This window comes from Oncorhynchus mykiss, chromosome 4 (assembly GCF_057628025.1).
Source record: "Oncorhynchus mykiss isolate SJ-2025 chromosome 4, ASM5762802v1, whole genome shotgun sequence".
Taxonomy (NCBI): domain Eukaryota; kingdom Metazoa; phylum Chordata; class Actinopteri; order Salmoniformes; family Salmonidae; genus Oncorhynchus; species Oncorhynchus mykiss.
Genome location: NC_143025.1, coordinates 21475465 through 21493580, shown reverse-complemented (window position 1 = coordinate 21493580; position 18116 = coordinate 21475465).

Here is an 18116-nt window from a genome sequence, read left to right as displayed (position 1 = left end):
AACAACACAGAGACAAACAGAAGAGGGGGATTGTCCACAATGCTCTTCACTGTGCTACTGTTTCCTTTCTGTTTCTCAGTCAGTACTAAACTGTCCACAGGAGAAATGATTGACAAGCCATGTTGTGTTGGTCAAGGTACTCAAGGCAGTCCCCCAGCAGGGAATACACCTGACACTGGACATTGGGATCTGCATGTTTTACCTTTATGTGCCAAATTCTGTGTCTGCACTATTGATTGGCATATACATCTCTCACTTGTATACTTCACACATGCCTCTCAGTAGAACCACATAACTAGTTGGCCAAGGAGCATCGGAGGGAGTGGTGGGGAGGTGAAGGGGGGATAGAGGGAGGTGGAGAGGAAGAGATGGATAAAGAGTGAAAGAGAATAAGAGAATGCAAGAGAATGGGTGGACATGGCTATTTGTTCACCATCAGTGTTTGCTCTTGAGTCCGACAGCCAGAGCCAACCCCCTCATCTCTCTCACACACTTTCACACACACACACACACACACACACACACACACACACACACACACACACACACACACACACACACACACACACACACACACACCTTAGCCTTCCTGCCCTGCTCCCTCCAGAGACAGAGCTGGAGGTCAGGGAGAAGGTGGAGGTCAAATGGGCCTGGATCAGTCCTGCTCAAACACTGCTAATAGGACACAGTGTGTGTATATGTGTGTGTGTATGTATGTGTGTGTGTGTGTGTGTGTGTGTGTGTGTGTGTGTGTGTGTGTGTATGTGTGTGTGTGTGTGTGTGTGTGTTGGGGGGGGGGGGGGGGTCTGACCAGCTAACTGGGGCTAAATGCTCCATGAACAAACACACCCAGATGCACTGTGCTGATGTGCAAAAGCACACACACACATACACTCTCACACAGTCGCATGCACACACACACCTTAAGGCCAGAGCACGGGGTGAGAATGTTAAATGCCCATCCTAAGGACATGAAAAGTTTTCCTATTTGTCACTAGTATCTGCAAAAAGCCTTCCTGAGGGAAGGAGAACTGAACCATGTAGTTAGTTAGCAGATAAGAAAAGTTCTCGCTTAATTGAGTTGAGCTGATGATAAACTCTGGGCACCAGTGGACATGGTACAGACATGGCAGACAGACACAGAGGTCCAGACAGACAGATGGGGCCAGGGGCCAGCTAGCAGTGTCCTCTCTCTCAGAGTGTAGTGATAGGAGTTTTATTCCAGTGCTGAGCCTCTTTTATCACCCTCCTCCAACTGTATCCAGGTAACCCCAAGGCCACCTGGCTCTTAAAACAGGACAGTCAAGGTAACAGGTAATTGCAAAGGCGTCTCGTAAAATGGCCTGTTTGCCCAGAGCTGAACGAACACGGACTCCTCTATATGTCAACCTGGGACTCACAGGGAGCCAACACAACAAAGGGGACACTGCCGGATACTGTTCCTCTATATGTCAACCTGGGACTCACAGGGAGCCAACACAACAAAGGGGACACTGCCGGATACTGTTCCTCTATATGTCAACCTGGGACTCACAGGGAGCCAACACAACAAAGGGGACACTGCCGGATACTGTTCCTCTATAGTCTTACTGTACTGTACCCTGGCTCTCTTCCTCTCAATCTTTCTCCTTTCTCTTTACCTACATGTTTCTTCCTCTCTCTTTCTTTCTCTGTCTGTCCTTCCATCTAGATCTCAGTTGTTCTGCCATCTCATACCCCCCAACTCTCACTCTGTCATTCCCCCCATATTTTACATCTTTCTCTGTTTTCATTTGTTTTTATGAGTAACCTGGTTCTCTGTTCACCTCCCACCTCCCGAACATCAGTCTTTTAATGTTTGATTCCAGATGATAAGAGCATGGGAGATGAGCCAATAAGAGAGCAGGAGAGCAGGAGTTAATGTGGTCAAAGGGCAGAGGGTGGGGAGGGGACAGCAGACACACACACACACACACACACACACAAGCTGCACAACAAACTGCCTTTTGGGAGGCCTGGCTGCCCTGGCTTGGAGTCTCTGGACCAGGCCCAGTTCAGCACTCAAAGTGACAGAGGACTGAGAGGAAACTAGTAAAGAGCCAAAGTACTCCACCAGAACCGCTGCATGGTGGGCCACACACATCCACATACAGTATGCATGGGTGTGAGAGAGAACACCCAACACAATCTATTCTACCGTTCAAAGGTTTGGAGTCACTTAGAAATGTCCTTGTTGTTGAAAGGAAAGCACATTTTTTGTCCACTAAAATAACACAAAACAGCTTCATTAAATAGTACCCGCAAAACACCAGTCTCAACGTAAACAGGGAAGAGGCGACTCCAGGATACTGGACTTCTAGGTAGAGTTGGAAAGAAAAAGACATACAGTTGGAGTCGTAAGTTTACATACATTTAGGTTGGAGTCATTAAAACTTGTTTTTCAACCACTCCACAAATTTCTTGTTAACAAACTATAGTTTGGGCAAGTCGGTTAGGACATCTACTTTGTGCATGACACAAGTAATTTTTCCAACAATTGTTTACAGACAGATTATTTCACTGCATCACAATTCCAGTGGGTTAGAAGTTTACATACATTAAGTTGACTGTGCCTTTAAACAGCTTGGAAAATTCCAGAAAATGATGACATGGCTTTTTGACATAATTTGAGTCAATTGGAGGTGTACCTGTGGATGTATTTCAAGGTCTACCTTCAAACGCAGTGCCTCTTTGCTTGACATCATGGGAAAATCAAAAGAAATCGGCAAAGACCTCAGAAGAAAATCGTAGACCTCCAAGTCTGATTCTTTTTTGGGAGCAATTTCCAAACACCTGATGGTACCATGTTCATCTGTACAAACAATAGTACGCAAGTATAAACACCATGGGACCACGCAGCCGCCGTACCGCTCAGGAGGAGACTTGATCTGTCTCCTGGAGATGAACGTACTTTGGTGCGAAAAGTGCAAATCAATCCCAGAGCAACAGCAAAGGACCTTGTGAAGATGCTGGAGGAAACAGGTACAAAAGTATCTATATCTACAGAAAAACGAGTCATATATCGACATAACCTGAAAGGCTGCTCAACAAGGAAGAAGCCACTGCTCCAAAATCACCACAAAAGAAGCCAGACTACGGTTTGCAACTGCACATGGGGACAAAGATCATACTTTTTGGAGAACTGTCCTCTGGTCTGATGAAACAAAAATATAACCTTTTTGCCATAATGGCAAATGTTAATGTTAATGCTTGGTCGCAAATGGGTCTTCCAAATGGACCATGACCCCAAGCATACTTCCAAAGCTGTGGCAAAAGGGCTTAAGGACAACAAAGTCAAGGAGTGGCCATCACAAAGCCCTGACCTCAATCCTATAGAACATTTTTGGGCAGAACTGAAAAAGTGTGTGCACACCTCAATTCCTCAAATTAAGTGAATGTAAACTTCTGACCCACTGGGAATGTGATGAAAGAAATAAAAGCTGAAATAAATCACTCTCTCCTATTATTCTGACAATTCAGATTCTTAAAATAAAGTGGTGATCCTAACTGACCTAAGAGAGGCTTTTTTTTCCTAGGATTAAATGTCAGGAATTGTGAAAAACTGAGTTTAAATGTATTTGGTTAAGGTGTATGTGAACTTTCAACTTCAACTGTATCTCAGACTGGCCAATAAAAATAAAAGATTAAGATGGGCAAAAGAACACAGACACTGTACAGAGGTACTTTGTCTAGAAGGCCAGCATCCCGGAGTCGCCTCTTCACTTTTGACATTGAGACTGGTGTTTTGTGGGTACTATTTAATGAAGCTACCAGAGGACTTGTGAGGCGTATGCTTCTCAAACTAGACACACTAATGTACTTGTCCTCTTGCTCAGTTGTGCACCGGGGCCTCCCACTCCTCTTTCTATTCTGGTTAGAGACTGTTTGCACTGTTCTGTGAGGGGAACAGTACACAGCGTTGTAAGAGATCTACAGTTTCTTGGCAATTTCTCGCATGGGATCGTCTTCATTTCTCAGAACAAGAATAGAATGACCAGTTTCAGAAGAAAGTTATTTGTTTCTGGACAATTTGAGCCTGTAATCGAGCCCACAAATGCTGATGCTCCAGATACTCAACTAGTCTAAAGAAGGCCAGTTTTACTGCTTCTTTAATCAGAATTTTTTTTTCAGTTGTGCTAACATAATTGCAAAAGGGTTTTCTAATGATCAATTAGCCCTTTAAAATGATAAACTTGGATTAGCTAACACAACGTGCCATTGGAACACAGGAGTGATGGTTGCTGATAATTGGCCTCTGTACGCCTATATGTCACGATCGTCTGAAGGGAAATGACTGGACCAAGGTGCAGCGTGGTGAGCGTACATTTTCCTTTATTTATGTAAATGTCACCAACAAAACAAGAAACAAAGAAACGATCGTGAAGCTTACTAGGGCTAAAGTGCCACTAACAAAGATAACTACCCACAAAATACAAAGGAAAAAAGGCTGCCTAAGTATGATTCCCAATCAGAGACAACGATAGACAGCTGTCCCTGATTGGGAACCATATCCGGTCAAATAATAGAAACAGAAAACATAGAAATATAGAAACTAGAATGCCCACCCCAGTCACACCCTGGCCTACCCAAAATAGATAATAAAAGCCTCTCTATGGCCAGGGTGTGACACTATGTAGATATTCCATAAAAAAATCTGCTATTTCCAGCCTCAATAGTCATTTACAACATTAATAATGTCTACACTGTATTTCTGATCAATTTGATGTTATTTTAATGGACACAAAATGTGCTTTTCTTTCAAAAACAAGGACATTTCTATGTGACCCCAAACTTTTGAATGGTAGTGTACATCTATATGCATTGTCTATCTGTGTTGTCTATCTGCACAGCAGTAACTATATATCTACAGTAACCACAGAATCTATATATCTATTACATGTGCACTCACAGCCTGTAATACACAAACACACACACAGACACACACAGACACACAGACACACACACACACACACACACACACACACACACACACACACACACACACACACACACACACACACACACACACACTAGGCTGCACAGCACACTATTTACTGCTGGATCTGTCACACTCCATTTCCTCACCTTCAACAATTGCTTGTTTGTTTCCATCTGCAAACAAACACCAACACAAGCAAAATAGCCGCCATTGACAACGATAACTTAACCCTCTCTCAGACACACACACATCCTCCTCTCTCTCTCTCTCTCTCTCTCTCTCTCTCTCCCTCGCCTCTCTCTCGCCTCTCTCTCTCTCGCCTCTCTCGCTTTCCTTCTCTCTTAGGGTTTCATCTGATTTGATCCCCCTATGCTCGACATTATAAATTCATTGTGTGCTGCTTGTGGCTGGCGTGTCTGATTGAAGTGATGGGCTGATTCCTCTTGCTTCCTCCCAGATGGAGGGTGCTATAGCAAATAGCCCAATGGGTCTGTTTAGATAACACTGACCTCTCCCTGTCGGGCCGCCTGCGCTGTAAGTGAGCGGTTTAAGGGATTCTGCCGTCCCTAAGTGGAAGGGCAAAAAAGAAAAAGAGCCAAATTGATCAATTCAGAGATGGAGAGAGAAAAAAAGATGTGACCAATGGTTGTGAGCGTATTGTAACTCCCACCTGCCTCTCCATGTACAGAAGTGATAGTCATCATCAGGCTGAATAGCAGGAGGACACAAGGGCCTGCCTCTGCTGATCTGCATCCCACCAATTGGGTTACCCAGGAAACATACAGTAGGCTGAACGGGGGCCACTTGCTCTCTTCCTTGGAAATGGATATTCACGTCTTTGTTCCGTGTCATGGTAATATTTATAAAATGAATCCTGTTCAATTGTGTGCTCCTCTCAGCAGCCAGCGCGCCTGAGATTGCATCAGCCAACCTTCACACAGGTCAGGATTTAAACACTAATGTTGATCAAAGAAAATGAACCAAAGGAAGAGATGAATAAAGCTCTGTAGAAAAGATGCATAAATATATACTGATGAATTGACATTGAGAGAGACAGATTAAATATGGGATATTATATTTCCTGTTGCTTAGCCTGATGAAACTGCCATTTTCTCTCTCTCCAGCTGTAATGGTGTGACGCCTTCAGATGGCCCCTGTGAGTTCCAAGCTAAATGGCCTGATCTCTTAGTCTCACATATAAAGACACCGTCAGCCTCTGTGTATTTCCCCATCTCTATGGCCTTGTGCTTAAGTGCCCACTTTATGGGCCACATCAGGGCACACACCCTGTTTTAATGTGCATTTTAAAATAATGATCTTTGGCGTTATGCAACTCCTTGCAAACACAGAGGCCTGTTTAAAAGTTATTGGGGGAGATATTATGGCTCATCTCTGAAAGCTGGGGTTGTAAAACATCATTGTAACTCCCTCATGTGACAAGAGGTTTTATAATCGCACCATTAAAAGCCATTGAGTGTGTGGGCCAAGTTAGGCTGGGTGAGCCACTGCAGGCCTTCTTTTCCTGGTTGTATGGCTGGATAGAGGTGGCATGCCTTACAGTGAGGAGTGGAGCTGCTTTAAGATAAAGACAATGTTGTTCTTTAATTAAAACAGCACATCTCTCATCATTGATTCCAACGAGGCGGAGGAGAGGAAACTGTGATACAGACACAAATAGACAGCATGTTATAAACTGCTTAGTAGTGAGAAATACTGTACCCAAGCCATCATGGTGAAATTGTGTGCACGCGGGTGTGTGTGAGCATTCTGGCGTATGCATGTACGAGAGAAATAGAGAGAGACCGAGAGAGAACAGAGAATGAGAGAAATACAATCCAAAGAGGGATGGCCCTGGGCATAAGCAACATAAGAGGTCATCTAGCCCCCCCGGGACAGCCACTCGATTAGCCCATGTCAGTTAGTCAGGAAATGACTTGAAAAACTGCAAAAGTGTCTCTCCACCCCATGGCAAAATGTGTACAATTGCAGGAAATTAGCTGTAAAACTGCAAAATTATCTCTTTGCCCACTTTCTCTTCATTCGTGTGTGACTTTTCCTATAATATGACATACACATTATTTTCAGCCTACATGCTGTTTAAGGGCTGGGTTTTATTTGAATGTTACCACCCACCAGCACAACATTGTTGATTAACCAGAAACAGGTGGAAAGTTATTTCTCTACGTGACTGAGAAGAGCAGAATGGCCGCTTGGCCGCCTGAGCAATGGGATAAATTTAAATACAAGGTGCCAACTCAAAAAAAATTTACCATAACATTATCATAATCCATTGAATCATTTGTCAATTTTCACATGTTTATTAGCTAGTCTGCATTAAAAATATATATACAGCACCTGTCAAAAGTTTGGACACACCTACTCATTCAAGGGATTTTCTTTATTTCTACTATTTTCTACATTATACAATAATAGTGAAGACATGAAAAATATGAAATAACACATATGGAATCATGTAGTAACCCAATTTTTTTTGACAAATCCAAATATATTATATATTTTAGATTTGTCAAAGTAGCCACCCTTTGCCTTGATGACAGATTTGCAAACGCTTTGAATTGCCTTTCCAACAGTCTTGAAGGAGTTCCCACATATGCTGAGCACTTGTTGGCTGCTTTTCCTTCACTCTGCCGTCCAACTCAGCCCAAACCATTACAATTGGGTTGAAGTCGAGTGATTGTGGAGGCCAGGTCATCTGATGCAGCACACCATCATTCTCCTTCTTAGGCAAATAGCCCTTACACAGCCTGGAGTTTTATTGGGTCATTGTCCTGTTGATAAACAAATGATAGTACCACTAAGCGCAAATCAGATGGGTTTGCGTATTGCTGCAGAATGCTGTGGTAGCAATGCTGGTTAAGTGTGCCTTGAATTCTAAACAAATCACTGACAGTGTCACAAGCAAAGCACCCCTACACCATCACACCTCCTCATCAAAGCTTCACGGTGGGAACCACACATGCGGAGATCATCCGTTCACCTACTCTGCGTCTAACAAAGACACAGCGGTTAGAACCAAAAATCTCCAATTTGGACTCATCAGACCAAAGGACAGATTTCCACTGGTCTAATATCCATTGCTCGTGTTTCTTGGCCCAAGCAAGTCTCTTCTTCTTATTGATGTCCTTTAGTAGTGGCGTCTTTGCAGCAATTGGACCACGAAGGCCTGACTCACGCAGTCTCCTCTGAACAGTTGATGTTGGGATGTGTCTGTTACTTGAACTTTGTGAAGCATTTATTTGAACTGCAATTTCTGAGGTTTGTAACTAATGAACTTATCCTCTGCAGCAGAGGTAACTCTGGGTCTTCCTTTCCTGTGGCAATCCTCTTGAGAGACAGTTTCATCATAGTGCTTGATGGTTTTTGCGACTGCACTTGATGAAACTTTAAAAGTTTGTGACATTTTCCGTATTGACTGACCTTCATGTCTTAAAGTAATGATGGACTGTCATTTGTCTTTGTTATTTGAACTGTTCTTGCCATAATATGGAGTTGGTCTTTTACCAAGTAGGGCTAACATCTGTATACCACCCCTACCTTGTCACAACACAACTGATTGGCTCAAGAAGAAGGAAATAATGTCCACAGATGAACTTTTAACAAGGCACACCTGTTAATTGAAATGTATTCCAGGTGACTCATGAAGCTGGTTGAGAGAATGCCAAGAGTGGGCAAAGCTTTCATCAAGCCAAAGGGTGGCTACTTTAAAGAATCTCAAATCTAAAATATATTTTGATTTGTTTAACACTTTTCCATATGTGTTCTACAATGTAGAAAATAGTAAAAATAAAGAAAACCCCTGGAATGAGTAGGTGTGTCCACATTTTTGACAGGTACTATATGACCATTTTATGAATTGTATATTTGAGTGTTAAAATAGGATTTTGCAAAAACGGCCCCCGTCCGCCGAGATGAATGGCTTTGACCACTGAAGTACGCGCTCCACTGCTTGAATTGGTGTAAGGTTAGCTAGAAACCACAAGTGTTTATCCAGCTAAAGAAAAGGCAACCGTGAAAGAAAATTCAAGGAACAAATAGTTAGTTACATGTCATTTACGGCATGCATGATCATGAGCAAAGTCATTGTAGCCTATCATTTTACTTCCCCTGTGAGAACCATGAGCATGGGCTGAATTGGCTTTGCTGTACAGCAGCCAAAGCCTGCCAGCAGCCTACCTTCCAAAGTTTGTACCGTGTCCATTACAATATAGAAAAACACATTAGCTATCTTTCAATAGTTATCCATATTACCAGAGCTTAATCTTATTATTTCTAAGTAATTCTTTGGTGGATTCACGTCCGCAATTTAAGGAAGATGCAAAAACTTTGGAGATAACAATAGATGGCGAAGTCAAAGATAGGCAAGTTCCATCTGTGGTGATGTTTTCCCTAAATCAATGCTTATGACCAATCTAGCTGGCTAATCTTTTGAATATGTGTGTAGTAAAAAAAAATACAGCAACAACAGATAAGCTAACTAGATAAGGTTAGCATGCTAGCTAGTTACACTGACAGCTGTCAGTGCCCTGTTTGCTGATGTTCATCAACTCCTTGTGGAAATTCCCACACCCAATTTGTGAATATATATAAGTAGCCTCAGTCATTCTTTGGAGGTGAAGCCTAAACATGCATTTCCGCTCTAGGACTGTCACGCCCTGACATTAGAGAGCTTTTTATGTCTCTATTTTGGTTTGGTCAGGGTGTGATTTGGGTGGGCATTCTATGTTCAGTTTTCTATGTTTTGTATTTTGTCTGCTGTCCGGACCTCTGGCAGTCTCTATGGGGGTGCCACAGGGTGCAATTCTTGGACCGACTCTCTTCTCTGTATACATCAATGATGTCGCTCTTGCTGCTGGTGAGTCTCTGATCCACCTCTACGCAGACGACACCATTCTGTATACTTCTGGCTCTTCTTTGGACACTGTGTTAGCAACCCTCCAGGCAAGCTTCAATGCCATACAACTCTCCTTCCGTGGCCTCCAATTGCTCTTGAATGCAAGTAAAACTAAATGCATGCTCTTCAACCGTTCGCTGCCTGCACCTGCCCGCCTGTCCAACATCACTACTCTGGACGGCTCTGACTTAGAATACGTGGACAACTACAAATACCTAGGTGTCTGGTTAGACTGTAAACTCTCCTTCCAGACCCACATCAAACATCTCCAATCCAAAGTTAAATCTAGAATTGGCTTCCTATTTCGCAACAAAGCATCCTTCACTCATGCTGCCAAACATACCCTTGTAAAACTGACCATCCTACCAATCCTCGACTTCGGCGATGTAATTTACAAAATAGCCTCCAATACCCTAATCAACAAATTGGATGCAGTCTATCACAGTGCAATCCGTTTTGTCACCAAAGCCCCATATACTACCCACCATTGCGACCTGTACGCTCTCGTTGGCTGGCCCTCGCTTCATACTCGTCCCCAAACTCACTGGCTCCATGTCGTCTACAAGACCCTGCTAGGTAAAGTCCCCCCTTATCTCAGCTCGCTGGTCACCATTGCATCTCCCACCTGCAGCACACGCTCCAGCAGGTATATCTCTCTGGTCACCCCCAAAACCAATTATTTCTTTGGCCGCCTCTCCTTCCAGTTCTCTGCTGCCAATGACTGGAACGAACTACAAAAATATCTGAAACTGGAAACACTTATCTCCCTCATTAGCTTTAAGCACCAACTGTCAGAGTAGCTCACAGATTACTGCACCTGTACATAGCCCACCTATAATTTATCCCAAACAACGATCTCTTTCCCTACTGTATTTATTTTATTTCTTTATTTATTTTGCTCCTTTGCACCCCATTATTTTTATTTCTACTTTGCACAAATCTACCATTCCAGTGTTTTACTTGCTATATTGTATTTACTTTGCCACCATGGCCTTTTTTTGCCTTTACCTCCCTTATCTCACCTCATTTGCTCACATCGTATATAGACTTGTTTATACTGTATTATTGACTGTGTGTTTGTATGTGGCGAACTGCTTTGCTTTATCTTGGCCAGGTCGCAATTGTAAATGAGAACTTGTTCTCAACTTGCCTACCTGGTTAAATAAAGGTGAAAGAAAATAAAATAAAAAAAAAAATATTTGTTTTGGCCGGGTATGGTTCTCAATCAGAACCAGCTGTCTATCGTTGTCTCTGATTGGGAACGATACTTAGGTAGCCTTTTCACACGTGTGTTTTGTGGGTAGTTGTTTTCTGTTTAGTGTTCTGCACCTAACAGGACTGTTTCGGTTTCGTTTCTCACTTTGTTATTTTGTTCTAGTGTTCAGTGTTAATAAAAAACCATGAACACTTACCACACGAGGGTGCCCAGTCCGGGGCCCGCAACGAGGGTGCCCGGTCCGGGGCCCGCAGCGAGGGTGCCCAGTCCTGGGCCGGCAACGAGTGTCTCCAGTCTGGGGTCAGTGGCAAACATGGTCCCATGTTTCATGAGCTGAAATAAATTATACAAGACATTTTCCATATGCACAAAAAGCTTAGATTTTGTGCACAAATTTGTTTACAACCCTAACGAAACCGAAACAGTCCTGTTAGGGAGCTTGCAATTAGCATGCTGACTGCAGGAATGTCCACCACAGCTGTTGCCAGAGATTTATTTTGTTTTTTGATTTATTTACCCCTTTTTCTCCCCAATTTCATGGGATCCAATTGTTAGTATCTACTATCTTGTCTCATCGCTACAACTCCCATACGTGCTCGGGAGAGACGAAGGTTGAAAGTCATGCGTCCTCTGATACACAACCCAACCAAGCCGCACTGCTTCTTAACACAGCACACATCCATCCCGGAAGCCAATGTGTCGGAGGAAACACCGTGCACCTGGCAACCTTGGTTAGCGTGCACTGCGCCTGGCCCGCCACAGGAGTCGCTGGTGTGCGATGAGACAAGGATATCCCTAACCCAGACGACGCTAGGGCAATTGTGCGTCGCCCTACGGACCTCCCGGTCGGTTACGACAGAGCCTGGGCGCGAACCCAGAGTCTCTGGTGGCACAGCTGGCGCTGCAATACATGCCCTTAACCACTGCGCCACCTGGGAGGCCTGTTGCCAGAGAATTTAATGTTAATTACTTTACCATAAGCTGCTTCCAATGTCATTTTATATTATTTTAGATCATGTGTAACCACACCAGCCCAGGAACTCCACATCCGGCTTCTTCACCTGCGGGATCGTCTGAAACGAGCCACCCAGACAGCTTATGAAACTGGGTTTGCACAATCAAAATATTTCTGCACAAACTTTGCAAACAAAGTTTGTGCAGAACCGTCTCAGGGAAGCTCATATACGTGCCCGTCATCTTCACCAGAATCTTGGCCTGAATGCAGTTTGGCGTCGTAACCGACTTCAGTGCGCAAATGCTCACCTTCGATGGCCACTGACGCTGGATAAGTGTGCTCTTAACGGATGAATCCCGGTTTCAACTGTACTGGACAGATTGCAGATTATATGTTGTTGTGAACAGAGTGCCCCATGGTGGTGGTGAGGTTATGTTATGGGCAGGCATGAGCTATGGACAACGAACACAATTGCATTTTGTTGATGCAATTTGAATGCACAGAGATACCGTGACGAGATCCTGAGGCCCATTTTTGTGCCATTCATCCGCCGCCATAACCTCATGTTTCAGCATGATAATGCACGGCCCCATGTCGCAATGATTTGTACACAATTACTGGAAGCTGAAAATGTCCCAGTTCTTCCATGGCCTGCATACTTATCAGACATGTCACCCATTGAGCATGTTTAGGACGCTTAGGATCGATGTGTACGACAACATGTTCCAGTTCCATCCATTATCCAGCACACCTGCCACACTCAACAGCCTAATCAACTCTATGCAAAGGAGATGTGTGGCGCTGCATGAGGCAAAAGGAGGTCACACCAGATACAGACTGGTTTTCTGATCCATGCCCCTACCTTTTTTATTAAGGTTTCTGTTGACCAACAGATGCATATTTGTATTCCCTGTCATGTGAAATCCATAGATTAGGGCCTAATTAATTTCCTTATATGAACTGTAACTCAGTAAAATATTAGAAATTGTTGCATGTTGCATTTATACTTTTGTTTGGTGTATATGAAGAGCACTAAGCATGCTGTCTCTGACCAACTCTCTCATTATCGCTCTCAGAAAGATCTTCTTGACCCTAACCAGTCAGGCTTCAAGGCAGCTCATTCAACTGAGACCGCTCTCCTCTGTGTCACAGAGGCTCTCCTGACAAAGCTGACTCTCCCTCCTCTGTTCTCATCTTCCTTGATCTATCCGCTGCCATCGACACCGTGAACCATCAAATTCTCCTTTCCACCCTCTCAGGGTTGGGCGTCTCAGACTCTGCACACTCCTGGATTGCATCATACCTGGCAGGTCGCTCCTACCAGGTGGCGTGGAGAGGATCTGTGTCTGCACCACTTGCTCTCTCTTCCTGGTGTTCCCCAGGGCTCGGTTCTAGGCCCTCTCCTCTTTTCTTTTTACACCAAGTCACTCAGCTCTGTCATATCCTCACATGGTCTCTCCTATCATTGCTATGCGGACGACACTCAACTACTCTTCTCCTTCCCCCTTCTGACACCCGAGGGGTGACACGCATCTCTGCGTGCCTGGCAGACATCTCAGCTTGGATGTTGGCCCACCACCTCAAGCCCAACAAAACGGTGCACCTCTTCCTCCCAGGGAAGCTCTGCCCACTCCAAGACCTCTCCATGTCAGTTGACAACTCCACTGTGTCCCCCTCCCAGAGTGCAAAGAATCTTGGTGTGAGCCTGGACAATACCCTGTCGTTCTCTGCAAACATCAAAGCAGTGACTCACTCCTGCAGGTTCATGCTCTTCAACATCTGTAGATGTTCACAAAGGAAGTGGTGCCTGTCCTAATCCAGGCACTTATGATCTCCCGTCTAGACTACTGCAATTCTCTGTTGGCTGAGATCCCCGCTTGTGCCATCAAAACCCTGCAACTTTTCCAGAATGCCTCAGCCCACCTGATGTTCAACCTTCCTAAGTTCTCCCATGTCACTCCACTCCTCTGCACATTCCACTGGCTTCCAGTCAAAGTCCCTCCTTACCTTCAAGCCATGCTCAAACCCTACATCCCAACCCAAGCAAACTATTCCGCTACCTCTGATCTGTTGGCCCTCCCACCCCTACAGGAGGGCAGCTCCCGCTCAGCCCAGTCAAAGCTCTTCTCTGTCCTGGCACCCCAATGGTGGAACAAGCTTCCCCCTAGATGATAGTGCTAGCTAGGTGGTCAACAGCATTTTTGCCCTAGAACCACCCCAAAAAAGGTCTACTTCACACATTTGTTGAGGGAAATTTTTGTAATAATTTTTGAAACATTATTATTATCATTATTTATTTATTGATTTATCAGGGGGGTGCTGCAGCACCCTCAGCACCCCTACTTCCATCGGCTATGCAGTAACATCACTCAAACTTATTTCTCAGGGAGATACTGGTGGAGACGGATTGAGTCTGATTTCAAAGGAACCTGAGGCTGCACAAGTTGTGGTTGTGCAAACCCCAACACTGAAAGAGAGGTAACAAATGCTGAATAGATTGTTATGATTTGTGATTCAATAATTATTTTGTTGGTAATCTACCAAAATAGTTAGCTATGTTTGCCTGTGTTTTGTGGGTGATTATTTTCTGTTTAGTGTTTTTTCCATTCACCTTACTGGGACTGTTCGTTTGTCGTTTATTGTTTTGTTCAGTGTTCAGTTATTTTATTAAAAATATGAACACTTACCATGCTGCGCTTTGGTCCTCACCTTCTTCCACCACAGACGATCGTTACACCAAGAACCGAGAATGATGCTTGTTTCTTTTTTCCCTGCTACAAGGATGGTTTATCTGCAAACAAGTTAGATAGCTTGTTGCCTTCTTCTGCTCTGTGTTTGTTTCTGGCTGCTGTAATGTTAGCAAGTGGCTTTCATTTCTGCTCCGGGCCATGGCAGCAGGGTCATTTGAGCAGGCAGGATTTAATGCAAAGTCACACATTGCCCAGGCGGCCTGTCCAAAGCCGCTCAGGGAAAACTCTTCTTGTTTTTTATTGTTCAAAGTGAAAACACTACACAAGTAGGGAGGCATAGGGTCGTCCGGATGAGGGTCTGCTAAATGACTAAAATAAATACAGTATATAAAAAATGGGTGTGGGACTACTAATGCATGATAGTGTGAGTTTAGTTAAGCAGAATCAGTAGTCTGAATTGTCTCATATTCAACTTGTCGCTGTAGATGTGGATCAGACCAGCTACCGCTGGTTTTAGATAAATAATTCCGCTCTCTCGGTGTTGAGTTTCCCGTGTGCTGTGGTTTCATCAGACCTCCCTCAAGCATCTGTAATGACAGATACTTGGCAGAACATCCTCAGTACGGTTTAGTACAGAACGCAAAGTAAACTAGACTCTTGGCATAGTACAATGTTCTATCTAGACTAAAATGTGTCAAGCATCAAAAACGTATAATAACCATCATCTCTAGAAAAGTAATCCTGCATGATTGCAAAATGTCTGATAAAAGTTTGTAACTAGTGATGATACAGGACAACTTTTTTGTGGACAATTATTTCTGAACTATGTTCCACAGTCACTAGGAGAGGTTATGATGATTAACTGCCTTGATTGAGCCCATGGAAGCTAATTTCAAACACTCAGTTTTGTAAGGAACCATCTACCTACCAAGGTAGAAATATCATTAACGGCGTCCCAGAAAGGAAAAGGTCATGGACGCGTTCCTCTGCCAAAGCGTTGCTGACGCATACCAGGTCTTGCAACGCCTGGATAGGTATTTTAAGTATCAGCTAACCACAGTTTATTTTAAAGCAATCTGGAGCCCAACGGCACAGTTTATTTTAAAGCATCTGGAGCCCAACCGCACAGTCGATTAAGTGGTATACAACCAATGGTTGAGACGTTCAACGACTGAGCAGCGGACGCGATTTAAATCAGATCATCGTCTGACAGAATGGTTTGAAGAAAAAATGTATAAATATAAAATAATGTACAATATTGCAATTTTCCGAATTTAAGCAGAAAATTGACCAACCAAATACACGAATAATAAGAATAATAATTATTATAATAATGTAATGTTGTATTTTTGTAGAATATTTGACTATTTGTTTAACCAACCTCTCAAACTGATGCCGGACACCAGATGTTTTCATCAGAAAACGAGGCCTGTTTGAGTCTAACCTTTATACCTGATGGCTTGAACCAAGTGAGAAAATCCATAACAAAATACATTTTAATTTAAAAATAGGGACTGCATATCAGAGGTGTTTTGGAAAGGGGTGGAAGGGGGTGGAGGGGGGTGGATAGAGACAGAATGTCATTTAAGATTCAAGATTTCCATTTGGCCATCTGAAAAGACAACGCAATTGTCCTCCTGGTCACCTCTCGGCTCTAGAATTCGATAGAATGCAAATGTTGGAGGTCTATAGGGCTCGGTGTGGGTAATCCATTGATTTGAGATGAATACAGTGGCTACTCGCGGACCCTTCACAGTTATTAGGACTAATAGAAAAACATAAAATAAAGAAAAAGGAGCAGGAATCTGCACAAAAGCCCCAAATAGCCAGCTCCTCCAAAGCCCTCTCTGAGAGTTTGGCTTGCAATTTGCATTCCTTTGCGCGACAACTTGTAATCCCCTCCTCAGCATGCCAAGAAACACACAACAGATTTATTGTCCCAGTCAACAAATCGTTTAGGTCACCCAAACCTATTACTGGCTAATGCTTCGGGAGCCCCTGCACTCCCCTCTGGTCTCATCACATGAACCAGTGGTTTCCAAACACCCCGCAGAGCCCAGCAGCTCCATAGCTTTGTTGGGCCCTGATCTATTCACGCCAAATACACTTCTGCAGCTTCAACACCTTCCCAGCGCGGCCTGGGAGACTGCTACAAAACCCAGAGACCACACTCTATTCTCGGCCAACAATGCAACACTAGTTTGGTGAAAAAGATACACACACACATACGTATAGAAAATAGCCCATATGTTCTCCTATTTATATTCTAACACAAATTAAAAAGTCCTTGCAGAAATTATATAAATCAATGTGCCTAATGATGATACAAACAGGCCATATAAATCCAATACATTTAAATAAATATATATATATATATATATATATATATATATATATATATATATTTAAATGTATGTGTGTGTTTGGAATGGGCTGATTGTAACATTTTGTCGTTTTCGTTAGTAATGCGTGCATTGTCATTGTTCATGTGGTGAAATGTATAAATGTTATATATATACAGTACAGTTTGGACACACCTACTCGTTCAAGGGATTTTCTTTATTTGAGCTATTTTCTACATTATACAATAATAGTGAAGACATCAAAACTATGAAACAACACATGGAATCATGTAGTATCCAAAAAAGTGTGAAACAATTCAAAACATATTTAATATTTTAGATTCGCCTTGATGACAGCTTTGCACATTCCTGGCAACCAGCTTCACCAGCTTTTCCAACAGTCTTGAAAGAGTTCCCAAATATAAAAGAGTTCCCACATATGCTGAGCACTTGTTGGCTGCTTTTCCTTCACTCCCCGGTCCAACTCATCCCAAAACTTCTCAATTTGGTTGAGGTCGAGTGATTTTGGAGGCCAGCTCATCTGATGCAGCACTCCATCACTCTCCTTCTTAGGCAAATAGCCCTTAGACAGCCTGCAGGTGTGTTGGGTCATTGTCCTGTTGAAAAACAAATGACAGTCCCACTAAGCGTAAACCATATGGGATGGCGTATCTCTGCAGAATGCTGTGGTAGCCATGCTGGTTAAGTGTGCCTTGAATTCTAAATAAGTCACTGACAGTGTCACCAGCAAAGCACCCCACACCATCACACCTCCTCCTCCATGTTTCACGGTGGGACACACATATCATCCGTTCACCTACTCTGCCTCTCACAAAGACATGGTGGTTGTAACCTAATGTCTCAAATTTGGACTCATCAGACCAAAGGACAGATTTCCACCGATCTAATGTCCATTGCTCGTGTTTCTTGGCCCAAGCAAATCTCTTAATATTATTGGTGTCCTTTTGAAGTGTTTTCTTCGCAGCAATTCGACCATGAAGGCCTGATTCAAGCCGTCTTCTCTGAACAGTTGATGTTGAGATG